At 33.8% G+C, this 27289-nt stretch overlaps 1 protein-coding gene and 1 non-coding gene across 3 annotated transcripts in view; one reads left to right on the plus strand and one right to left on the minus strand.

Annotated features, from left to right (window-relative positions):
• Pi3K21B (phosphatidylinositol 3-kinase regulatory subunit alpha) overlaps positions 1 to 27289 on the plus strand; it is a 321424-nt gene that overhangs the window by 113645 nt on the left and 180490 nt on the right. The gene's annotated exons all lie outside the window — the stretch shown is intronic.
• TRNAR-UCG (transfer RNA arginine (anticodon UCG)) lies at positions 19695 to 19767 on the minus strand. The gene has a single exon. It is a non-coding gene; the product is annotated as a tRNA-Arg (tRNA).

Here is a 27289-nt window from a genome sequence, read left to right on the forward strand (position 1 = left end):
GTCTCCACGTCTCTAGCCAAACGGCTGTACACGGCGTGGTTAAATAAATTTAAAAAAATAAATGAATTTTACAATTGAAGCATGTGTTTCCAAAACGCACCAAGTCCAAAAAAATATTGATAAGAAATTCATGGTACTTAGTACAATTTGGAAACGTATAAATCAGCCATTTTGGGCCACAACTTTATGCTAGATGGCCTTGCAACCTCAGAATCTTTGAAAATGGACTTGGTGCGTTTTGGAAACACATGCTTCAAATTATTCAAAAGGGATTTTTTCTGATTTCTAGAGATTTTCTCTCGATCTTAACAGTTGAAAAAGAAACGTTTATGAAGGACCTCTGCGTTTTCAGGAATAATTCAAATTATCAACTTATATTTTTTAGGGCAACTGCAACTATGTATTTAACATACTTGGAATTTTTCCATTGTATAGGTATTTAGTGGCGTGTTAGGTGGTGCGAACAAGTTGCGTGAAGTTTTGACGTTTTGACATCGTCAAGGAAGGGTAAAGGGGATAAAAAATGACTGTTGAAGAAAATACGTGTAATATTATTAATCACGAGTGCACTATACGTTAACGTATGGTGGCATTTGGGTAGAAAATTATCGAAAAATGATGGAAAACTAACCTTTTGCGACATGTGCGAAAATGATTTTCTTAATCTAATTTGCTTGTTTTGTTTTGCAAATTGCATACGATGGTTTTATGTATTTTAATCTTTAATCTTGTAAAGTTTACACCGAGCCATCGTTAGTATAAAACGATTCGGGCTGTAATTATCGCACTTATTATAGATGAAGTATGTACTTAGTGTACCTATACATGAGTTTGCTATATCGACGTGAATACTCGTATCTATAATGCACGTATGCTATGTAATGTATGTATCTATGTGGCAAACTATACATGTGTATGTAATGTACGTATTATACGTACCTTATAGTGTATTTGAAAATAACTCGATCGTATAAAGCGTGTGCGCGGATTAATCAGTCTTTATGAGATATTAGCCGAAGACTTTACCACTTGCGGGCGCATATACGGCTGTCATTTTCCATTTAGATAAATGACTATGTTCCTTCTGTCACTGACACGTACGTCGTCGCGACTTGACGAGGAGTAAGGAGATGGTGGTAATCGTCGCCATTCTTCACATTCGTCGATTCGTCGATTCGTCAACCAAAATGCACGTTATTTAAAATTTTGGGTTCGTTGTACATATGAGGAGAACGCATACGGGAGAGTAAACTGAAAATTTGGGATTTCAGTGTAACCCGAAATCAAGTACTAGACTACGTAGGTTTCTAACTATCTGATGAAAGTAGTGAAGTCAAAATTTCAAGTCGAAAAAAATTTTCCCACCTAGTTTAAAGGGCCGCCCTATTGAGCACACAGTCATGCTTGGAAAAAAAGGGCTCAACTGTAGATGTAGGTATTAGCGATATTGGGAGCTCATGATATTCGAAAAAATTTGACACCCCCCCCTCCTGATCGCATGTGTAATTCATTTTTCAAGAATCTGGAAAACCTGGAAAAGTCAGGGAAAATCATTACCAGAAATGGGTGGGCCCCGAAATTGTTTAATTTTCTTCGAAATATATATATTTTTTTTCAGTATTAGTTGAATGAATAAATTTTATATTTGAAACTCATTCCGCCACAATTTCTTGCTCAAAAGTTCAGACAGCGTTACAAAAAATAAAAATTGACCATCTCGTATTGATCACACGAAACAGATCAAACTATAGGGGAGGGGAGGAGCAAAGCAACTTTTCATTCCTTGGCTAAAATTAACTCAATGACCTATTGATTAATAGGCCTTTAGCCTTTTAGTGCCATAACTTATAATTTGAGTCTTATGTTCTCACCCCCCCCCTCCCCGCCGAAAAATATACGTTGTTAAACGCCATTTTTGTTCATTGCACGAAAAATTACACAGGTGTAATCGATTCGGCTCGCTTTAACTTCTTTTTCTATCGTTATGCTGAACATACTACCTACAAACACACAGTGTGCTTGAGAAAAACTATACCTACCTACCTACCTCTACAGCTCGTATAAAAGAAAATTAAAACTCGAAGAAGAAAGCGAAAGGTAAACGTATCGTTAAAACAAGGCAATATAAAACTAAAGTAGGAAGGAAAAAAATCACGTGAAAAATAGCGAACACAGGTAGATATTTTTATTAGTCTTTCTTTTACCGACCGTTTGGTAATCTAAGGAATTTTCGAGCAGCCTTTGCTATAGAAGAAAATATCGAAACTATAGTGAAAGAGCTAGAGTGAGTAAATAGGAACGAGTATGTAGTTCGAGAAGAAGCATCTGTAACCAAAAATGTTTCGTTTTAAAGTTACAGAAGTTGCCTATAAAGTACCTAATGAAGTCTGTTTTAGGGTGGATATTACTAAACTATACCCCTACGCATGGTGTAGCCGATTCGTACGTGTACCTACTCGGGTTGCCTATACTCGTGGAACTAGGAGCTCAGCTGTTTCTGTGAAAGCTGTACTACAAAAAAGCAACCTTTTTTCTGCGAACGAGAATCTACTCAAATGCGTAAGAGTAGAAGAGAGGGAGGGGTTTTAAAATAAACATTCGATGGAGTGTGTTCGGGGTACGATACCATGTTTGGATTTCGTATATGTGTGTACAGGACACGGTGCGAATCATCTCACAGTGTCCGGATTTTCGGTGACCGAATTTCTATTTCAGGACGAAATTGATCGGATAATGGGGCTGGTGTAACCGTAAACCGCGATAATTTCATTGGTATAGAAAAATACCACTAATGGTAAGTATATAGTCCGTATATGTGATGAGGGAATCGTATACTGACTGGTACAACGTGTATACGATGAAAATGCTCGGCACGAAATTACGAATAGCTTATACTGTGAACAGTGAACACGTCGAAAGGAAATGAAGGACGAAGGTTAGAGGATATGGGGAATGAAAAGATCTAATTGTCGTCGTGTATAAAAACGTGCATACATTGTATAATACACGTATATAGCTGAAATTAAATACTTTTAATCAAACCGTTTCATGAATTTTTTATACCAAAAAAAAAGAAAGAAATATCACTCAGAAAGTACCTACTGGTTTCGTTCTTTCTCCTTTTCTGGCCGATTCTTTCTTTCTTCGCGTATAATACTCGTCTGTATACACACGAATGACAATATTTAAATAAATTTTAAGGTTGAGCTATTAATTAGCATTCGTGTTCAGCTTGTAAAACCAGAAATACAAACTATTTCCTCTTTTTGATGTTTTCCGCAGCGTATTTTAAAGCTCGTACTATACGCTGAGCCCGCAAGTCGCGCAGTCATAGTGAATGCGGTGCTTCTGCAGTTAACATTCTTGAATTCTTTAATACGCGACATTCGTACATGTAGCCGGTTACGAGTAAAATAGAATGAAAATTGTACCACGTAGGTGAACTTACACGATTTACGATAAAACTGGCGCTATTTTTTTTTTCACCGTGTGTCGAGCGAATTTACATGGAACGATGTTTTGTTGGGATATTTTTCGAAGATGTAGCGAAACCCAGTGTATCTGGTGCTGTTGTTGGGTTGTCTAAATTAGGTATTTCTTTCGACGTTGCGTATTCCTGAAGAGTACAAATTGATGGAAAATATCGGTACTTTCGTTATTCGAGAACAGAACATCGCGATATGACAGTTACCTGCGAGAAAAAGACGCTATAGCGAGGCGTGCATGGCTGCAACATGTGCATTGCTTTCGAGGGGAAGAGGGTGCAGAATATTTTGAAGGATAATTGTTGAATAGGTGTGTTTTTAAACTGTAAACAAATTATGAAATTTTAGACAAATTTGGACGAAATTCAGTGAAAATTGCATAAAACATCGTTAAACAAGTTGAAAATGACATAAAAACGCTTTAAGGATATAAAAATCATTTTATGACCAAAAAATGATGAAATTCCAGTAAAATTTTGGTAAAACTTGGCAAAAATGGCATAAGCATACTCTGAAGCCAAATAAGGTGATACCTATAATAGCAGGGTGTCTACAGGGTGGTGAAAATATAGTGAAAAGGTAGTTATTTTGAAAGTCAAAAGTAGTGAAAAAGTAGTGATTTTCAGAAATTTTCCTTGAAAGGTGGTGAAAAATGAAAATAAGTAGAAAATCCAATTTTCTACACATACAAAATATTTTCTAGAAGGTTCATTTATCGACGTTGTTAGAACTTGAATTACACATTTTTGAGAGCTTTTATTTTTCCGAATAAAAAACTTATTAAGTATTCATATTCAAGAAATGTTCGAAGTTTGAGTTAGGAAAATAAACTCCTCCTTGCATAAAGAAACTTTTTTTTTTACTTCTCAAAACATAAATCTTTGAAAGCTTTGGACCTAGCTTCACTTGGGCTCGTTTGCCTTTATTTTTCAAGTTTGAATTTTTTTAAAACATCATTCTAATTTTAAAATTTTGAACCAAAAATAATAAATATCTTCACTTATTACACAAGACAGCATCATTTTTATACCTCATGTAATACTAATTTTCGAGAGCTTTTGCCCTCGTTTCGTTCGGGCTCGTTTGATTTTTCCTTCAGTTTTAAATTTAAAAAAAAATCATCATTCGAATTTCAAAATTTTGAACCAAAATAAACTCGTCATTTTGTTTTGAAAAATTGGAAATTTTTTTCACAAGAATCGTTTAAATTTTGCATAAATTTTGGTATATTTTTTGAAAATTTGTTATGTTGAAAAAAGTTTTTCATTCGCCCAATTTCATTAAGTAATTACACTTAGCAAAAAACCTTAAAGGTAAAAATAAAATCAAAAATTGAAATAGTAAAATGGTAGGTATTTTCGACATCCGTTTGCTTGAAAAAAATCTTGGGATGTTTAAAGGCACGAAAACAGCGAAAAATTTGAATGTAAAATTCTGCCTCCCTCACCCCCTTCACCTTTTAAAAAAATCCCAAGTGTTTAAAAAACGTCCTACTGAAGTCTTGGATTTTTTATTTTGAAATTTTGTTATAGACACCCTGCAAAAAAAAGAAGAAAAATCGATCGGGGGGGGGGGGGTGAAAACCTTTTGGAAGGTGATGATTTTTTTTTTTTGAAAGGTAGTGAAAAAGTAGTGAGAATGTAGTGATTTTCGGTCTGCAAATTTCTGTAGACACACTGAATAGAATAGAACGTGTTTAAAACATGTTAAAAATGACATGAAAATACTTTGGAAAAAGCATTTAAGTGTATGAAAATTTTCACAAATGAATAAATTTGACAAAAATTGCACTGAATTATGTTGATATTATTAAAAAGTGATTTCAATTTTTTTTAAAGATTTCCCCTGTGAAAAGTTTGACTTTGTTGAATTATTTGGTTGAAAAAAGGCAGTGAAAAAGTAGTGATTTTTTTCCAAAAAAATTTGAGCTAACATCGAAATGGGATAAAATTTGGCAAAAATGAGATGTGGTATCACAACAACTGCAAAATGAGCATGAATGTAGCTGAAAATTGCCAAAAATCGATTAATTTCAGTAAAATGAAACATTCGGATTACGAGAATCAAGTCATGACATTTTGATCTGGATCATGATTCGGATCTTTGCCATTGCGAAGTCCCAGACAAAGTAACTCTAGACTGGCGAAGTTGTTTTTTTTTTTTTTTTTTTTTTTGAAAAAGGAGTTATTTAGAATAATTTTGACTCAGAAATGACAAATTTTCAATGAAACAACATTTTTTTACCAACATCAATATTTTGATTTGTCGATGCAAATGGACTAACCATGGCTTGGAAGACATTTGGAGATTTTTTCTTGAAAAAAGGCAATCATTTAGAAAACTTCTGATGCAGAAATGGAAAATTTTGTGAATTGGCGCCGGGCAGTAGAGGAGGAGGAGGAGGGGGGTCCATGCACAACTTTTTTTCGACATTGGAAAAAAATTGAAAAAATAGAGAATTATTTTCTCATAAAATTCCAGAACTTCAAAGGATGGAAACATGAAAACGTGAAAATTCAAAATAAGATCCAACTCCAAATACATACTGACGAAATATTTTTTGGAAAACGAATCAACGAGCGATTCTCCTGTTCTACATAAAAACACTATCCTTCAGAATGGAAAATTTCGAAATACCCAAATACGTCCTATCCCACATTATCATTTTTACGTTCAAGGCGAAGAAGAAAAAAAAATACTCTAAACTAAGTAAGTATATCGCTTGATTTTAGAATGATTACCATTTTCTTATGCTTGAAAAGCCGTCATATCGAATCCGCAGAACTTTGAAACCCCTCGAAAATTTATTTTTTCTACCAAAAATACGCGACGGCGAAGACCGAAAAAAGCCACAACGAAATATTAAAATCTCGCAAGCCGTAGAAATTTTAGTATATCGTTTAAAATCAATTAAGCCATCCGCGTTTTGTAGAATAGTTTTCGGCACCATCAAAGGGACCGATTTTTTTTCCACCGTAATGGGTAAGGTCGTTCGCGTTCCATATCGTTGCTCGAATATTCAGCACTTTCAGCAAGATTTTTAATACCTTTCCATTTTTCACAACAAGCTGTAATGTACCTACTCGAGTTTCAGGACCACAAAGCGAGATATGAGAGAAGCGAGCAAAGGCAAACGTAATTACTGCAGCTGTAAATGGAAAATCTAACCTGGTTGGCTCATTCTGATGGTATTAATTTTCTAAAAGGTGGCGTTAGTTTTGGGTATAGGTAGGTATTTTTATCGAGTTTTACAAAAGCGAGTAATTTTTCACCTATTCGAGTGTGAGTTGTTAATCAGCAGAGTACTCGAGTAATTCGAATTGGTGAAAGGGTGACGAGGATATCGATACGTCTTTGAATTATTTTGGTATTCTTGATGTTCGAACGAAAAATTTAAGGTGTTTTTAATCAATGTTGAAATTTGTGTAGTCGATTTTGAAAAGTATTACCTTGATGAATGTACTCTTTTTTAAGCTAAATTTTGAGTTAGTGAATTGAGAAAGCAGTTGATTAGTACATATTTTTGATGCTTATGTCTTCAAGTTTCTATTATTTTAACAACACTAATTAAAACTGCGAGAAAAAAAATCGTTAAAATTGTTCTACGTAGTACGTACTTTGACTGAACGATTTTGTAAAAATATTGCACGATAAGGCCTAAAAATATGTTTCATGGTTTACGTTCGCACGCGTCAGTCTCATACGTCAGAGATCAGGTAACAGACGTTTATTTAGCAAAATGTCGCGAAGAATGATAGAAAAAAAAACCAACCCTATTATCGTTTTGGGTCATTGTCTCGTATTTACCCATTCTTTTTCTCTTTGTCGACGTCGAAAGCGTTATATTACGAACGAAATTTAATTAGGTATTGAAGAGCACGCATACGCTTCGGATAAACGATTGAATTACACTTCGTTATTGAAAAATTTTACGTTTAGTCGAGTGTTTTTTTAATGCTTATGTTTTATGGGGAAACGTTCGCTATAGCGTTGAAAAATTGAATATGATTGATTTTTTTTCTCTGTAGACATCATGATTGAAACGAAGCCAAACAGGGTATAAGAAATTTAGTCGCTGGATAAAATACACAAAGAATTAGGTACAGTACAATTTGAAAACGAGTTTGCTATTAACAAAGCCTCTCTCTTTAACGTGGAGAAAAATTGCGAATTGCCAACGATACAAATTTCGGTTGTATAAACGTATCGTATATTTTATTTTATTTTTTTCACTTTTTTTGAAAAGAATGTTGAAAAAAAGAGCTGTTTTTTCCTCGCATTCAAAAAAACGTAGGAATAGGAAAACTCTCAGTGTGTACGGTGTTTTTATAGCGTATAATTTTTGATTCACAAAGAGATTGAAATCGGTAATGCATCTCGCGATATGGAGATAGGTACAATACGTAGTAGTATGTTTTATGTTTGACAAAGTTTATACACAAATGATGCAAATTGAACGCTTTGAGGGTGTCGATGTGTTTATTTGAAGTAGATTAAGGTATATATATTTTTTTGCACAAACAGCCGCAGCAGCCGATCGCTACCGTAAGCGCTGAACGGGGTACATTGATATCCTAATGGGTATTTGAATGTGGAATAATCAGTAAGCGATTGCCGTTTCCATATGGAGTAGTTTTTATTGCAAACGAATTCTAAATTTAGGTTGCGTTTTTTCGATACACTTATATGGTCTGTGCGAATCACGTGATTCTCTTCTCTTTTTTTTTCTCTCACTATTTGATACGAGACTGGATTTTTTTATAGCGTTTTAAACCCTGCAAATTGACTTTTGTAATGAAAAGGTTACATTGAAAGATTGGTCCCGAGGGTTGTGCTGAAATTGTGTTTGGATTTGGTTATTTTTGCGGAGCGAGGATCGAGGAAGTGCGAAGAATTTTTTTTACCAATCGAGCTAGCTCCTGTTGGGTTTCTAATCTAAAGTAAGCGGCGAGGATGTTATTTTTTTTTCACGCGGTGAAGAATTTAAATTTTTATTCGCTTTGGTTTTCGTATAATTTCATCGAAGTTCGGGTTCTTTTCTTCCATGAAATTGTTATTTCTTCTGTGCGAGTTATCTTTTGGTTTGTTTGTTGAAAATGACGAAGTTGTGGTTTGAATAAAGTATCGTATGGTTGGGATTGTTTTGTTTGAAGCGAGTATACCTAGACCTACCTACCTATCTTGAAATATTAATCAGATATTATCTGTATGTATTTCAATATGATTTTTTTTTCAAAAAGCCCAACAAAAAAATCCATCTTGCGAATTTTAAAATTGTTATTTTTAATCAAAATTGAGCAATGAAAAATCCAATTTTTTATTGAAAAAGTTGAAAATTGTTGCTAGAATATTCCTTTGTATGATTATAATGGTAAGGGCTTGATTATTTCTGTTATTGTACTATCTTCGTGTGTTTTCTTTGTTTTCTTGATATTTTTGAATTTTTTGAAAACGTTTTTGAAATATTTGTTTTACCGAGTGATTTTGTAAGCATTCCTACTTTTAGTGACGAGGAGGAGGGAGAGGAGAAGGAGGGGGTGGTAGCGTATTACCTAACCCATTTTTCATTTTGAAAAATAAATTTTTTCTAGTTTTTCGATAAAATTGAGAATTTATGACTTCTTCCAAAATTTTAAAACTTGTAATATCATCCTTGCTCTTGTTGCAATGTAAAAACCATGCCCACGAGCCAAAGTGGGAGGTGGGGGTCAGAAGGGTAACAAAAGGAAGAAACGAGTAGATATCCAAATTCGTATAATAATCAATGGGTATGTGATTTCAATTTTGGTATATTTTTAAAAATCTATATCGAAACTGAGAGTCTTTGTGCTCTCTAGGGTTGCTAAAATTCTATTCTAAAAACTAATATTTGTTAAAAATAAATGAAAAAATAAAAAAAGGTTCTTTTCTAAATTTTTACCTAAATGATAAATTTCAACTTGGGTGCTTACTTCTCACAAACGTTGAAAATGAAAAATGTCAACCGTAAAAAATAAATACCTATCAAGAAGTTGTAAAACACAAATAATTATTAACGATAAAATTTTCACTCTCTACCCTCCATCGTTTTGTTAAGAAAGACCATTCAATGAATTATGATTCGAGAATTTCGATTATTTGTTGTTATTCACACGGCTAATAGAAAAAAAGCTCATTTGAAATTTAGTTTGTTTATTTTTTTAAACTGAATTTTAATTTATTTGTACGTTAAGGGAAAGAAGAGAAATTCTGGTTATTTATATCGTTTTCCTTTAGTGTTTTACTCTCACTTTTCTTTGCTTTTTGCCAAATTAAAAACTTTCAAAAATTATTACGTCAACTTTCTTTGATTACAGGGTTGAAATTTGAAAAAATGAATTTAATTAAAACTTTTTTCATCGTTTTCCTTTTTTTTTTTCAATTACTCGATTCTTCGTTTTGACGTTATGAATCAGTGTGGTTACTTGTTTTCCATTCAAAATTGAGTGTTCATAATTTAGAAAAAAAAAAAAATGTACCTAATTTTTCCTACGCTTATGTGGAAATAACTTTTTCTTTTTCAAATTATCGCATTGATCAAGGAAATTTACAACTTTTTACCACCACCCCTCCTAAAAAAATCAGATTTGTGTGAATTTCAGTTCAAGGTCATTCACTCTGTAACTGTTTTTCGTAACTTAAGTATACTTACTGAATTTTAGCAATTTTTGGTATGATTCCGACTAAATTTGGTATGAGCAGGGCTTTTTTTGTGGGAAGACGCGGGGGCAACAGTCCCCTCCACCCTCCGCCCCATGAAAGTTCAGAAATATTGAAAAATTGCCATAAAAACTAAAAAAAAATAGAAATAAAAATACATACTTAGATGAATTTTGGTATCTCTATTAAAGTTGCCACATTGAAAATTTTGAATTATGGAAAATTATTACCTGAAGAGTAAAAAAATTTCCAAAAATATTTTTTTAAACAATAAAAAAATAATTTTGGTACTTCGTTTTTTTCCAACATGTACACAGGCAGTGGTGGTGGGGGGAGGGATATGAAAATTAGGGACTTGCGACTTCAATTTAACGTTCCCCTCCCTCCCAGGAAGGAAATTCAAAAATTAAGAGGCCTGGGTATAAAAGTATGTAGAGAAGATATCAGACATGCTTGAAAATACTGAAAATCGACTTTTGGGGTCTCAAAATTCCGGTTGGTGCGTTGAGGTGTAATTATCATCAAGATCGTACTCACTCATTCTTTTACACCCTAAAAATTTGTTACGCGTACACATTTACGCTGATCAGTGATAACCAAAACTACGTGGAAATGAATCTTTCAGAATGAGAGCTCATTAAGGTAATCCTTAATTGAAAAATGCAACATCAGCACGCGAAGAGATTTACAAACTCGTAAGTGAAATAGAAAATGAAGCTTTTGGCGAAAAATGATGAGGAGGCGAGCGGTAACGATGCCATTTCGTCATAAAATAAATTTTATAATTACGTAACTATAATCTCCCTTTGACACGAAATTCACTATTTGCTATGTGTACCATCTCTTAATTGCCTATCTCGATTAGCGCCGTGTATAAACTGTACGTTTATTTCGTTGATGAACCGTTGCCTTCAACTTTGTTTGACTTTTAGAAAACTTTAAACGAGTGTGGAATGGTTTTGTACGTTGTAGTGTGAGTAGAAGTACTTGTACTACAATCAAATTGTTTCTCTCTTCCTCTACAAATCTATTTTTCAATATAGTCGAGAAAGATTTCATTTTTGAAATTAGTGTAAAATATTAGAAATATACGTCGGCGCAATGCACTGTCCACTGTGCAATGTGTAGTTTCCTACTCGTATTTTCGTTTAATCTTTTTTAACGATGCGAAGGCCGCGAATATGATTCATCTCGGCGGTCGCACGCGATCGTTGTTTGGAAAAGAGTTGCATGTGTGCGATTTTGAGTATCATTGACGGTGGCAGTGGAAGAGCGGAGACGGCGCTAAGATCATTAACATTGGTGATATTAGATTGGATTCTGAATTCTGATGTGAAATGTGGTGGTCTGTGTAGTCTGCTATACGTATACGAGTATTTGTATGCGTTATGCTTATTGGCAATGTTTAGCATACACGAGTCAGTATGCAGATACTCTACATAAGATACTAATTTTTATGCGGTCATTTCTTTTCGCGCGTATTTACCTCTTGGATATTCTTAAATTAGATACGCCTCGCTGCAGCATAATCTAATACGAACGTTGAAAAAAAAAAAATAAAACGTGTAAGGCAATGGAAGAGAAATACGTGTAGTATTTATCTTGCTATAGTTACATTTTTATACTTTTATTTTTTTGAATGAGGAATTTGTTTGGATTAAATCATTTCAGTTACTGTTTTAATCTGCGGTGGCGTTGAAACGAATTTATAGACAGATGTATGTATAAGAATTAGAAGTTTCCCAATATCAATTTGGAACTTGGGAAATGTTACGATTAGAAATTTTTTTATTCACGATGAATTTGTACGAAAGTTTGCCTATGGGTTGTTCTCGAAGGGGTAACATTCACCTCAACTTACAAACATGTTTAGCTTTTTTGAAATTTCCTATAATGGAGTTGGAGGGACTGGCTGCTACTATTTTGAAGTGCTCAAAAATTGAAGTTTTCATGCATAAATGAATTTTGGCATACCTAACTTTTGCTATGAAGATCCTTCTCCAAGATTGCCCATCTCTGAGCTTGAAAAACTCAGAAACATCCCATTTCCCCAAAACATTATATTTTTTTTGAAGAGGGGAGAGGGTTACGTTACACCGATTTTTGATGATATTTTTTGTTTGACCTCGGAGATTGCATTGAAAGTTCCTGCAACTCTGTTATTAGACGTAGGCAATCAAAAAGAAACCAAACATGTGCATTTGCAGAGTAAAAAGTTGAAAACCATCCCTTCGTGCTCAAGGCAATTATAGCAACTAACATTTCTGAATGTTCTGAACATTTCCTTATCAAGCAGTCCGGTCGGACTGCCCCGCCAAGCAAGAAAAAAAAACGAACACAAAAAAAACAAAAACCGATAATACCAAACGTGATGACAGTCCGCCCACTTACTGCTTATATTCCCTGAACAACTAAGCGTATTTTTGATGATGAATTTCTCGCGAATAAAAACACGCACGAATCTGATTTTTTGATATGTTGTTGGCATCAACGAGAGCTTTAATTTGGTATGCTTACAAACTTTCTACGGTAAAAAATGATGTAGATTGGAATACCCAAAGTTAGCATTTTGGGGTAATTTTTGAAATCACTAATCTTCGTGTCAAGAGAAAACTACTGAACCAATTCAAGTCAAATTTCGTACACTGGTGTAAATTAATGAGTTATTTTTAGATACAACGTCAGTTTTGAAAAAAAATTATTTTTGACCCCCTTTTTCTCAATTTTAAAATTTCTTTCCCTCCTAAAACACCCCCAAAATGAAAATTTTTCGCGGTACCGTAGAAAAGGGTCATCTACATTATATTCGCCATCATTGTGCAAAATTTCAAGCAAATCGGTTCATTTGGAAAGGCTGTAGCCTTGTCAACGGAAATTTAAGCATGAAATTTCGTGATGACTATTTCCATTTTTCATCCTAAACCACCCAAAAAATGAAAATTGTTAGCTGTATCATAAAAAAGGGTAATCTACATCATATTCACTATCAATGTGCAAAATCTCAAGCAAATCGGTTCATTAAGAGAGGCTGTAGCCTTGTCAACGGAAATTTCAGCATGAAAATTCATGAAAATTCCGTTGACAAGGCTACAGCTTCTCCAAATGAACCGATTTGCTTGAAATTTGGCACAGTTGTATTAAATGTGATGCAGATGACCCTTTTTTATGGTACAGCAAACAATTTTCATTTTTAGGGTGGTTGAGGGTGAAAAATGGAAATATTCATGAAATTTCATGCTTAAATTTCCGTTGACAAGGCTACAGCTTCTCCAAATGAACCGATTTGCTTGAAATTTTGCAAAATGATAGCGAATATAATGTAGATGACCCTTTTCTACGGTACAACGAGAAATTTTCATTTTTGGGGGTAAGCTCATTTTGAGCTAAAACGCTAAAAGAGAGAAGGTAGAAAATTTCAAATAGGTACATTCACGGAAAAAAAATTTTTACTATTTCATACAGTAACCGGATCCCATTCAAAAATATTGTGATTTTTACTATGAGAATAGTAAATTTTACTATGAGATTAGTAAATTTTACTATGAGAATAATAAATTTTTACCTAATTCTAGATAAAATGTATTTTTTGGCTGAGTAAAAATCACTATTATTTTTGAATGGGACCCGGTTACTGTACTGAAATAGTAATTTTTATTAATTTTTTTTTTCCGTGTTGAGGAAATATTTCTTCGCAATAACATTTGAAATGAGGACGGAAGGGACTAGTTGAATCATTTTGCACCCTCCAAATTCGAAAGATGCTCCCAAATCTAAATTTTCAGTTGCTTTGATATTTTGATTTTAGGCTTTCTGGAAAGTTTCTGAAAAATACAGGTTCATCCGAAGTTTTTTCATTTTCCCTAAGAGTGAAAATGGTTAGAAAAGTGAAAGCCTGGACCAATTTGAATTTTCACTTCCCTAGTACTTATCCTGTTTCACTAGTTCACCATCTTTTTTTAGTCCTATTTTTTTTTTTTTTTTTAGAAATTTGTATCGTTTATTAGCTTATAAATTTTACTCATTGAGAGTCAATGAGGTCGCCCTCGACTCAGTTGCCTAATTTTTTGTTTGTTATATTCTTCGCTGTAAAATCATTTTACATAGCTTTCAACTAATCAGTTATTTTTGTTCGTTTTTTGTTTCAGGTGAGTACATACAACGTTTTTATGGCGAAAAATGCACGAAAATACAAATGAGTAAGTCATTTTGTGTGATTTTCAAGAAAAAATTTGCAACCAACATAATTTGAGAGTATGTTTGTGTTTATCTCTAGCGAGTAATTATTCAAAAATAATTTACTTGAGAAAAGGTTTCGATTTCACATTATTCATTTGAATTTGCCAAGATTGATTTTTCACTGTTAAGTACATCAAAAACTCAGGTTAAAATTTTTTTTCATCAATGACGAGGAAAACTCTTATGTGAAAGTTGTTCAGAATTTGGGTAGAATTTTTCAGAATATTGAACGTATTCCATCGTTTTGAATCAATTCAAATTATAGGTATCTTAAGTTTATAAACGTAACCATAAATTTCAAAATTCTATTTAAATCAAAAAAATAAATCCACTTGTTGGTTTTGTGCAGAATCACGTGATCACTAATGCTTTTTTTGTCTCATTTTTTTCAAATTGTATAACAATATGATTTCTTATGTGTTTGAAACAATTTTTAGTATAATAAATTACATGTTTGTTAAATGTGTTTTTCAGCATTTTTGTGTAATTTTTGTGGCAATTTACTTTTTACTTGTTGAAATTTAATGATTTTGTCAATATTTTGGACCATTTTTTTGTAACATTTGAATGAGTTTCAAGACATTTATAATGATTTAAATGACTTTTAACTACCGTATCATTTTTAATATTTTTTTTTTCAATAATTTTTACACGTCTTGAAATATTTTTTTCTATTTTTATGACAGTATACTGCGTTTTTGTTGCTTACACTTTCAAGGTTTTGAAAATGATGAAAATAGCTTACCATTGCTGCATAAATTTTTCATAAAAACAGTAAATAATCAGATTAAAATTTTGAAGCCAGTTGTTATGCTCATTTCACACCCCCTCCCCCCCTTAAATCAATATTGCAAAATTTTTCTACCTGATCTGGAACTTTCCAACATGAGTAGGTTTTTTTGTGAACGCATCAAAACTGTTCTAGTAGTCATCTTGAGAAATGAATTTTTCCACAAGGAAGAAATCCGTCACTTTGTACAGCGATTTCAGTAAACTAAAGAAAAGTTCAAGTTCTGCTGCCGAAGGCTCTAGATCATCGAGAACTTTGAAAAATTATATAAAAATAGTCTGCAGGCAAAATATTGCTGTATCCACTCGGGCTGAAATTTGATAAAATTCAATTTAAAAATTCGTCCTTGGCGTTAAATTTACGTGACTCGATATTTCAATCTCGCTATACCCCTCTGCCTTCTCCGTTTATAATCTCGTTTACTCTCATAGTCGAATTTCTGCACAAAAATCGATAATCTGGTGGAAAATTTCACGCCTCGAAGCGATTCTAAATATTCGACCGACGAAGGTCGGAAAATTCGCCTAAAACACTCCCTCGTAAGCGTTCACTGATCCTATTAAAACCACTGTCGAAAAAAAAAGAAAAGAAATATCCCATAGCGATCTAAAAAGTCAGCATATAGCGCACTGGATGCTTTCATTTGGACACGAACCTCAATAAAGAGACGTTTAACGAACTCCAAATGGTATCTTTATAGTGGCGAAAAGCACGAGAAAAAAAATCTCGCCTTGCGAACTCGTATACGTTGCAGCGCAAATATTCGCCATCTTATTGCCTAGGCTGTGTTTTCATAAGGGAAATAACAATTTTTAGCCGTTTTTATTATAAACGTTACAATTATTTGAGAATTTTCTCTGCGAAGCAACGTGCACAGATATACTGAATACGTCGACGACGACGTTGAAAAAAAAAACTCTCGGACTATATAACTGCGCTCGTTATTTTGTATCGTAACACTCGATAAAAGGGAAAAAAATTTCCTATTAAACCGCTCGCGATCTCGAGTATCTCTTGAAAATTTGTAATTCAATAAAGATTCTTCGTGTCGTGTTTCGCGGTTCTTGAACTCGACGAATAGTACACCGCGGGTTAAAGAAAAAAATACAATAAAATCGTGTAAATATTTATAGGTAAATTTCGCGCCAATGCCATCGTATAAATTTATCAATTTCTATAGTACATATATAAGAAGACGCATTAATCGACGGACCCTCTGTGCAGAGTCCATGGCTATAGTTTTATAGAAAGCCTTGTCGTCTGAGGTAAAAATTACTTTGGCCAAAATTTGGCCTTTTAGCAGTGTTGCCGTTTTAGCGATTTTCAAGCTATTCCTAGCGATTTTGGTTCAGGAAAATCGCTAGATATTTGCTATCTAGCTATTGGCGGGAAGTCTAGCGATTTTGCACTCCGCTAGCGGGAACTCTAGCTTTTTTCACCAAAAACCTATTTTATTCCGATTCAGCTAAAAATAATTCTAATTTTAGATCATAATATCATATTAGTTCCACTTTTTCGATCAAAATATGATGAAAAGTTTCATTTTTTTTTGCCAAAAATCATTAAAAATTGTCGTTTTTTGCAAAAAAAAAATTCCCAAAACCTCATTTCTTTTCCAAAAATTGCTTTACAGTCTTCTCTTTTGTTTTTTTTGTCAAAATTATCAAAATGTTTCTATCATGTCAAAAATTGAGAAAAAATGTCTTCCACCTATATTCAATTGAAAAAATCTCAAAATTGATTTTAACATAAAAATGTAAATTTTTTGAAATTTTTTTCAATTTCTGACATGAAAGAAATATTTTGATAATTTTGACAAAAAAACGAGACAAAAGCAATTTTTGGGAAAAAAATGAGGTTTTTTGGAATTTTTTGCAAAAAACGACAATTTTTAATGATTTTTGGTAAAAAAAATGAAACTTTTCAGCATATTTTTATCGAAAAATTGGACTTTTCAAAGATGTAAATCTAGCGGGAACTCTAGCTATTTTCCGTGGGCAATTTAGCGGTTTTTAGCTATTTTTTGAGATCAATCTGGCGGGATTTAAATTTTTAAAACGGCAACACTGCCTTTTAGTGTAACATTAACCACTTAAACAAGTACAACAATCTCGATAATGGAAGTGAAATTTATCGAACCGGCCCCAAAGCACCGCAAAGTTTCTAATCAAATACCTAGTTTTGGTCGCCGACTTATACTTACTTATCCTTGAATACGGAAAGTATTTACATTTATCAATAACCCATCAACGGGATTGATACCGCATCGTGTTCTCTCGCCTTATTCGCTTATCCTTCTCCTTTCTCAAGTTTTCAGCCCCTTGTAAAAATATCAGCCAATAAGGTTAAGTATACTTTCTGGGTTTTCCCTCTTTTTTTTCTATGTTTACTGTTTCTCAAATTCCGCCTTGTTGGTAGTAAATTTTAAATTATCGTCGACATATTTCTTCTTTTTTTTTTTCGTTATATAAACGTTATCTGGTGCGTCGAATTGACATTAATATAAAAAGCATCTTTAAAACTAACAAATTGCCGAGCTTCGTGTATTAATAGAATGAAAGTTTCACAGCGTTGCCGTCAAATAAATTGCTAAATTATTATACGTAAAGACGCTTGTTATCTGTGAAATGATTAACTATATACCTACTCACGTAGGTATGTTTATTGTTAATCTTATAAGTATTCGATGGTTCTGTTCCTCGTCTTTAATGGGATTTGCTTCTTTTTTTTTTAAATAAATGAAACGTGGAAATTTCAGCTTTCTACTCACCAAAAAAGGATAAATTATTAGGCTTAAAGGCTGAATAAAACCTGATCTCGTCAAACAAAGTTGGCGTAAGTTTTTGATATCAATAAATTCCAGGTACATATTGAACTCACGAAAACGTTTGTTGGGCTTTTTTTCAATTTTTGAAATCACATCGCGACTAAAAATAATGAATGAACAGCTACTTTCCAGCTTTCAGAAAAGATAATGGACCTGAAAACTGCATTCAGTGGTTCGAAAGTGTGTAAATGTTTTATTAAAATTCGTCAAATTTTTGATAAATGCAGTTTTTTGCGATGAAATGATCTGGAAATTTTCAAAAATTGCATTCAGTATACCTACTTCCAAAACTATGTGCAGATTTACCCAAGTATAGGTACAGCAAATTTTCGATAATTGCAGTTTTCTAAACTTTGTTGGCTTTTTTATTCGTACTTTTCTGACGGAGGAAAGGGTTCTTTTATTTTTAATCTGTTTATAATTTTGATTTTGAAATCGAAACAAAATGATCTATGGAGTATGAAAACTTGATTAATGTTAATGCCAGACGAATATTGCCTATCTACCTCGAGCTTTTCGATAGGGAGGGATGGAAATAAAAAACGAAAGAGGAAATTTATTCAGCTGTTTTTCAATCTAATTTTTTTTTCTTCGCTGGTTAAAATTCTCTCTGAACTGGTTTCAAAATGAATAATTGGTCACCATTGGTGTAAGTGTAATACGTGCTTTCCAAAAAAATGACCATCATCAGTCCTTTCAATTTGAATTTTTTGAGGGTAAAGTGGTTTTGTGAGTTTCGAAACACCCTGAAAATTGATCTAAAATTTATGATCTACAGAGTAGATGTAGAAGCAATGTAGCTAATGGTTCGAAAAATCGATTTTAAAAAAATCGTTAATTTGAATACTACCAAAAGAAAGTTGAAAGAAATGGAAAATTTTGTTCAGGAATCATAAACTCATAAATCGTTCCTGGGAAATCTTCGGAAAATGCTTCATTAATTTCAGCTTAAAAGTCATTTTGTACTTATATATGTATTATGTATTTTTTAATTGACAGTTTCACAATAGTTTTGATGAAAATTTTGAGTTTTTTTTGGTATAAAATTAATTACTCGGATGAATTTTTCTCAAATTTTTTGACGAGGAGGGACAAATGTAAACCTACTAGAAAAAATAAATTTTTTAAAAAATGAGAAAAAGTTTTCGAATGATTTTTTTTAAATTTAACAACCAACATATTATTGCTGAGGAACTCATTTTGAAATTTAAACTATTCTTTATCGGAAAATTTTTGATATATATATTTTTTTCTTGAAAGAGGGAGAGGTAGAAGGAATGCAGAACTCGTAAAATTGAACGTAATACGTATGTAGTTGATCTACGTATCTAGATTTTCTTCATCGAATAAAATCGTGTTCTGGAGATGTGAGGAAATGAGTAAGTCAATTTTTAAAATCATAGTTTCTCTTCGGCTAAAAAATATCTAAAAATGTGGCCAATTAGAAAGATTCATTTTCTCACCTTTTTCAATTTTTCGGGGTTTTCTGTTTCTCAAAAAAAAGAGCTGAATTTTCGCAACGTATTTTATCAAGTTGATTGGAAAACTGATCATTTTCATTTTTATGAAATCCTTCTCTGAAATTACTCTTTTCACCTCCTCTATAGAAATGGTAAAACATAGTTTCTACAAATAATAGGTATTATTTTTTGAAAAATTAAAATAAAAAATTTTTGTGCGACCGTGACGAGATTCGAACTCGCAATCTTCGGATCCGAAGTCCGACGCCTTATCCATTAGGCCACACGGCCTGTCGTGGAAGCGGTCGTTAAAAGAACACATAGCGGCTGACGTTACCTTTACCATTGTGTGATGATGATAAATAATGATTTGTGATTCATAAAGAAACATCTGATACTATCGCCATCTACTGTACAAAAACTATAGTAGTGATATGAAAATTTGAAGGTGCCGAAGTCGCAAACGAATGGCGAATGGCAAATCATTAAATCAAGTACTTATAATTCACGAGCGATTATCTCGTCTTCGGTGGAATTTTGTATGTATTATTTTTGTGTTATCTATGGAACACTTTTACCATCCCTAGGGATTATATAATTGAATATCCTGTTCTTGGCTAATGATCTAGGAATAATGATACTATATATCGTACTATTGCTGGAAATTGACAATTGTTAAGTAATAAAATCTCTGGGATAATAAATTTCCATTTCCAGAGAAGTGAAATTATGTACTTCACCTCACCATCCATATTCCATAGTGATAAAAATAGGGTGAGTCTTTTTTAGTCCAGTCAAATTAGCTCATATTAGAACTCAACCTGGAATAAATTGGGGGGAAATTTTTTTGCGCCAAAATGCTCAGGATGGTGTACAAAATGACATACTAAATCCCACCCTAAATCCGCCTGGAGCTTCTCCCCCAGACCCACATTTGTGCCCCCTAGCACAGGTTTTCGCCATTTTCTCCCCCGCATTGCATTTTAGCGAAAAATATGTAGCTAGATAAAAGAATCTACGTCAAATTTCCGATCTAATGATGTATCAACTTTCCTTATATGTTCAAGGGGGTGGAATTACAACCATTCAAAAAAGGGGGGGTCTCCTGAAAAATACAGAAAGGATATAGGCGCCTAAGAGAGGTGAAATGGTCCCCGAAAGCGTTCGAGTTGATATCAGCATGGAAGGTGGGTACGATGGAGAAACTTGCGTGTGAAAAATTTCAGATCCACACCCCCTCCCCTTTTTGGGGACCCCCCCTTTCTGAAATTTCAATAACGCTTTTCTCAGCCCCATGTTGATCGATTTTGAAAATTTTTCTGGAAGTTATGTATATCCTTAGTACGTATCCCCACAAAAATTTTCAACCCCCTCCCCTCATATTTACCCCTTAAAATAGCGTTTTTTCATTTTTTCATGCTTTTTAACAATTTAGTGAAAATTGAAGGGGCTCCAAGTGCTGTGGAGTGAGCTAGATGAGGGTAGCAAAAAATCTGACGTCATATTCGTGCTCAGTGGTATCGAATCATATGAAAAGGACACCCTACTCGTTAATACTTGCTTATTTTCCCCAAAATTCCCATTTTACCTCAACCCTCCCTATGACACATTTTTACAACATTTTGAGGAGTAAATATGAGGGGAGGGGGTTGACAATTTTTGTGGGGATACGTACTAAGGATATCTATACATAACTTCCAGAAAAATGTTCAAAATCGATCAACATGGGGCTGAGAAAAGCGTTATTGAAATTTCAGAATAGGGGGGGTCCCCAAAAAGGGGAGGGGGTGTGGATCTGAAATTTTTCACGCGCAAGTTTCTCCATCGTACTCACCTTCCATGTTGATATCAACTCGAACGCTTTCGGGGACATTTCACCTCCATTAGGCGCCTATATCCTTTATGTATTTTTCAGGAAACCCCCTTTTTTGAATGGTTGTAATTCCACCCCCCTGGAACATACAAGGAAAGTTGATACATCATTTGATCGGAAATTTGACGTATGTAGAATCTTTTATCTAACCACATATTTTTCGCTAAAATGCAATGCGGGGGAGAAAATGGCGAAAAACTGTGCTAGGGGGCACAAATGAGGTCTGGGGGGATAAGCTCCAGGCGGATTTAGGGTGGGTTTTAGTATGTCATTTTGTACACCATCCTGAGCATTTTGGCGCAAAAAAAAATTTTCCCCAATTTATTCCAGGTGAAATCCTTATTTGACTGTATTATTTTCAGTTTTAGTTTTTTTTTTCTTCGAAATTTAATAGAGCCTGGCAAAAAAAAAATCAAGGTCAAATAACCTAAACAAGGCGAAGGTAACCTTACATGAAAGTTCGAAATTTTTGGGTGCTTGTTCCCCACACCCCTCTCACAAGAGCTCAAAGTTTCAAAATTTTTCAAATATTTTAATTTCAAGTGATCTCTTGATGATTTCAGTACTTGCATATCATCAATATTCTAGGTCATTAGAAAAGATCAAAGTTCATTTTTGTCGAGTTCAGAAGTTCGTAAAATACACATTAGTTTTTTCCTTTAAAATATTATTATTTTGTTCGAGTAATTATTTTCTTAAGAAATTGTATTTTTGATCCATCAATCCATCATATTTGATGAAATTGCATGTATTCCATTCCACCGATCCACTCCATTCCATCCAAAATCATTCAAAGGTCAACAGATTCCTATTTCTCACTTTGATGTGTGAAAAAATAACAGTAAGCCTACATGGTTTTGAAAAATTGTTTTAGGTTTTAGTGACAATGACGATTTTTAGTCTATGCTGATTGAATAATAATGTTGAAAGGGAGAAGACTCCCAAAATCGGCTCAAATGTGGATAAACTCGTTAAACAGGTCGAGTATAACACATAACTCGATTTTTAACTGCCCAACTTCATATTCACGCCTTCTGGAGCTTATTCAAAATTCATGGAGAAATTTAAAAATCGCGCTGGAGGCTCTAGAAATTAGAATGGCTGGAAATGGTGAAATTTGGATTTGGGGAATTAATATCAGTTTTAGGACTTATTTTGATCATTTTTACTGTTTAAGTACGTACTTTAAAAAAAAACACACAAATCACCAAAAACAGTCAATTTTGAATTTTCAAACGTTTGGCAAAAATCGAAAAATAAATCTGGGCAGCTGAAAATTTGGTGTTGGGGTTTTAGACCATGCTCTTTCCAAAATCGCGGTTGAATAGCCTTAGCCTTAGGATAATTTTATCGTGAGTGATTCTCCTCTTCTTACACACAAACAAGTCGGCCATCACCATGCCAGTATGAAAATTATTAGACATCAATTTGAAAAACAGTTCATATTTTTGTATGCCTAGATTTAAGCTGTTGGAACATGTTGAACGTTGATCCAAGGCAAAAGAGGGAAACTGAAACATTAAAATTATGCAGTAATCACCTTCATGGAGATGGATTCGTGTATCTATTCTTAGATTATGTGGTTATTTTTAGTCTCCTGTGGTGTAAATTCTGCATGAATCGAAACCTGTTTTCAAAAAATTTTCATAGTATTCTATTTGAAAAAAAAAGAAGAAAAATGGCGAATCCGGAATTCATTCTGTTAAAGATAAAAAACCGATCGATCAGTTGATTTCATGACAATATTTTGCAGTACCTAAGTAGTTATAGTTAGGTATAACTAAAAGTAAATCTATTGATGAAATGTTCGTCCGAATGGCGAACATTTTATCGCATGTAACTTGTTACCTACTTAATTGTTTATATAAATTAATGAAAACTCGTCGGTAAACCTATCTTAATGGCAATAGTTAGCTAAATGCGCTAAATGGCCACTAAAAGTTTTTTTTACATTATCTCGTATAGTAAAGCGTATATCGATAATAATTAGGTGCACGTTAAATTGCTAGTTATATTTTATTGTGAAACACACAGCTAAGTAGTTGTACGGTATTAAGTAGGTACCTACGCGAAAAGAGCAGATATAATACTATCTAATTCGCGCTTGTAATCGAAATGATTAATTAAATAATTACAAGTGTTTTAATTCACAGTTTGATAAAATATTATTCAAGGTAAACCGGTCTTTTTAAAGTGTAGTTTGGAATTAGTTTTGTTAACGTACTCGTAGGTACCTACTCAGACTCACTATTGCAGAAGTGGAGACAGGGAAGCATAAAAATGCAATTATTTCGATACTTACTCGGGTATTTTTGACGTTGTATTCGTAATTATTATAGTTCATTGTGGTGTTAAAGTGTACTTATGGGGTTGGATTTTTCAAATTTTCACGTCGTCGAATTTTTTTTTCCATCCAAACGTATTTATGTCGTTCACGTGTATGTAGAGAAAAAACTAAACAATGGTAACGTGATTTTGTCGAGGATTCGTAGAATTTTTCGTTTTGAGAGAAAATATAGTGGTACTGTAGCACTTAGTGTGTAAAGAACGATTCGGCGTGAATTTGTGTCCTGCATGCAACGTTATACACATACGACGAAAGAATTGCATTGCAGATAATAAAAGCGAGCTGAGTTGTTTAAATTTGTCATTGGGGGAAAAAAGGAGAGCTAAAGTGTTTGACAATTACAATCCATATAAAAGTAAATTGGCAACAGACGAATGACATTTTTTAATGGCTCGGGTTGACCTGATAAGCATTTTTCAGTTGAAAATAAATGAATCGTGAGGCGATGTCTTGAGTTTATACGCGTACACGAAAGAATAGGGCATATACAATTTCGGCACAAGATAAGTAAGCACACCAGGGGGTCAGTAATGACGCATACAAACTCGGCACATGAGAAAAAAAGAACGAAAGTAACACATACAAATTCGGCACATTAGAATGAGCGAACGAAATCGAAAAGAACACATACAAATTCGGCACATTGGAAAAAATGAACGAAACCGAAAAAAGAACATACCTACATACTAATTCGACACGCTAGAAAATAGTAAAATAGGTAAAATAGATAGAACATGTATCCACTCATTATGTTCTCAATAGATTTCATCCAAGGCAGATACGTACATTCATACTTATCAAAAAAGTAGGTACCTACTAGCTACTCTGTTAATTCATGTACTTCAGGGTTGTTGCGGATCACGGAAATTTGATCCGAATCACGGATCACGAATCATTGAGAAATTTGTGATCCGGATCAGGGATCAAAGATCTTCCGGGAAATTGTGATCCGGATCACGAATCACAAATCACTCCAGAAAAAAGTGATCCGGATCAAATTTCACGGATCGTTTTTCGGATCATTTCAAGGAAATTGTACTAGGTACTAAATTGGTTTTTTAAAATTGAAGATTGAACAAAAACGTGAAAAAACGAAATAGTCTCCATTTTATTTTCAAAAAATTTGCAATAACACATTATACAGGGGTGGGAAAAAAGTCAGCCTCAGCTTGAAAATTTGCAGAAATTGAAAAATGAAATTTTTACATTTCAAAAAATTTTAGTTTTTTGTCAATAAATCAAAAACTAAGCATCCTAGAGAAAAACTAATGAGATCATATCGATTGGAAATTTAATTCTCTACAATTTTGGTCATATGTAATTTTTTCGTATGACGCTTCCTTTCGCCTCCAGATTGACTTTTATGAAACACAGTGTGCAAATTTTTCAAAAAATAATTTTCAAAAAGTTTTACTTGCGGTTTTTTGTCAAAAAATCAAAAACTAGGCATCCTAGCGAAAAACCAATGACATTACGTCGATTTTACCTACATCAATATCCAACAAATTGAGTTCAACTCCATTAATTTTTAATAAAATCGAATTTTCAAAGCAAAAACATGCAGCAATGCAGCATTACTGATGAAAAAAAAGGATCCGTGAAAAAATGATCTGCGGAAAATTTTGAATCGGATCATAGATCACGAATCCTTGTGGAATAATGATCCGGATTACGGATCACGATTCTTACTGCAGAAAATGATCCGGATCACGGATACAGATCACTCAAATGTGATCCGGATCATGATCCGGATCACGTAATGATCCGGATCACAACAACCCTGATGTACTTACAATACTGGCAAGGGAGGTGCCTCAGGTGACATTCACCGATTTCAACGATTTCAACGATTCTTGCACCATATTGGATAGAGGACACCGAACATACTTACCCCAAATTTTCAGCTGCCAAAGATGATATTTCAGCGGTCTAGGGCGATTTTTCGATTTTTGACCAATTTTTATTTCAAAATTGCAATGTGAAAATCGAAAAATTGTCCTGCACGGCCGAAATATCAACTTCAGCAGTAGAAAATTTCACTGTGGGTTAGTCTCATCATACGTACTATTAAAATGCCAAAATAATATGAGAGGATTTGGTATGCGACCTGGGCCAACTATTTTTGGACAATTTTTCATAATTGCTACGTAGGTATGATACTTATGTGAAAATCGAAAAATCGCCCTGGACGGCTGAAATATCAACTTCAGCAGCTTAAAATTTGTGGTTAGGCTATATTCGATGTCCTCTATCTAATGGTGCAAGAATCGTTGAAGTCACCTGGGGCACCTCCCTTGTTAGGTACCTAGTAGGCTAGTACCTACATAGAATTATCCCTATTATCCGTATTTGAGTACGTACCTAAACTAGGTACCTATCTACTTGCGTATTTATGCGTAGGTTAGGTGCGACAAGTTTTTTACATTCATGTTTTAAATGCGAGGTTCATTCTTTCCTATGTGCCGAGTTTGTATGTGTTAATTTCGTTCTTTTTTTTCTTGTGTGCCGAGTTTGTATGTGCCGAATTTTTATGTGTCATTAGGGAGCGATTTCTAGCATTGTGCCGAGTTTGTATGCAAGAAGTGAGAATGTGCCGAATTTGTATTTGCCCAAAGAATAGGTGGATTTGTGGCGTATAGATGGTAGTATATATTTTTTTGAAGGCGAGGTGTTTTTTCCCTGGGTTTCCGATGTGCAATGTAGCGCTCTATTTGTTCTTTTGGGAGGAGGTAGGGAGGGGGGGGGGGGCTAATGTCGCTGGCGTTTTTTATTCACCATTTTCTCGATAACTCCCGAGCGCGCGGTCGGTCGACGAAAAGAAAAATGTAGGTAGAAAAAATAAATAAATTATGAAACGAATCCAACTTTCGACTTCGCATTTTACCGCAACAAAATAACCATCGTTTAGACGAAGATAAATGTAACAATAAAATTTAAATAGTTTTCGTATCAGGATGTGAGATTTAAAAGTGTTTCGCAAATTGAACATGTAAAAAAGTTGGGAAAAAAACTTGCGACGACGCTGAAAAGAAAGTCCTTTTTTTCCATTCGACTTACATAACAATAATAGCGATCGGTTGTTTCGAATTTAATGCCGTGATAATAGCGAACACGAAATAGACCCGTAGGGAGAGGAGTAGAAGATTCAAGTTGTAAGTTTTTTGTACTGTGCCAAGTTGCCAAGTTTTCCCTCTTCTTGGGTGATAGACGCGAGTTTTATTCGTTACGAATAAAAACAAACTGCATCGAAATTTGCACAAAGTGGTGCCTTTCTTGTGGGTATACGTATATTCGACTCATCGTGTTGTTTCCATTCGTAGTACACAAGTAAATCGCGTATAGTTGTTTAGGTATACACGAGATGAATTTGTATGGTAATCGGTGCATCGTCGAAGTTGAATTGTTGCAAAAGCTCAGCCCTTGTTGGAAATAAATTTTTCCCAAGTAAAAACTATTCTACGCGAAATATTTTTCGACTTGGGTATTGTATTTGTATTTATTCTGTATGAGCTTTTCGAATCGCGTAGATACAAATACATACTGGGTGTTCGTATGATTCCGAATAATATCCGTATTTGAATTTCTTTTGTGAA

Source organism: Planococcus citri, chromosome 3 (assembly GCF_950023065.1).
Source record: "Planococcus citri chromosome 3, ihPlaCitr1.1, whole genome shotgun sequence".
Lineage (NCBI taxonomy): Eukaryota > Metazoa > Arthropoda > Insecta > Hemiptera > Pseudococcidae > Planococcus > Planococcus citri.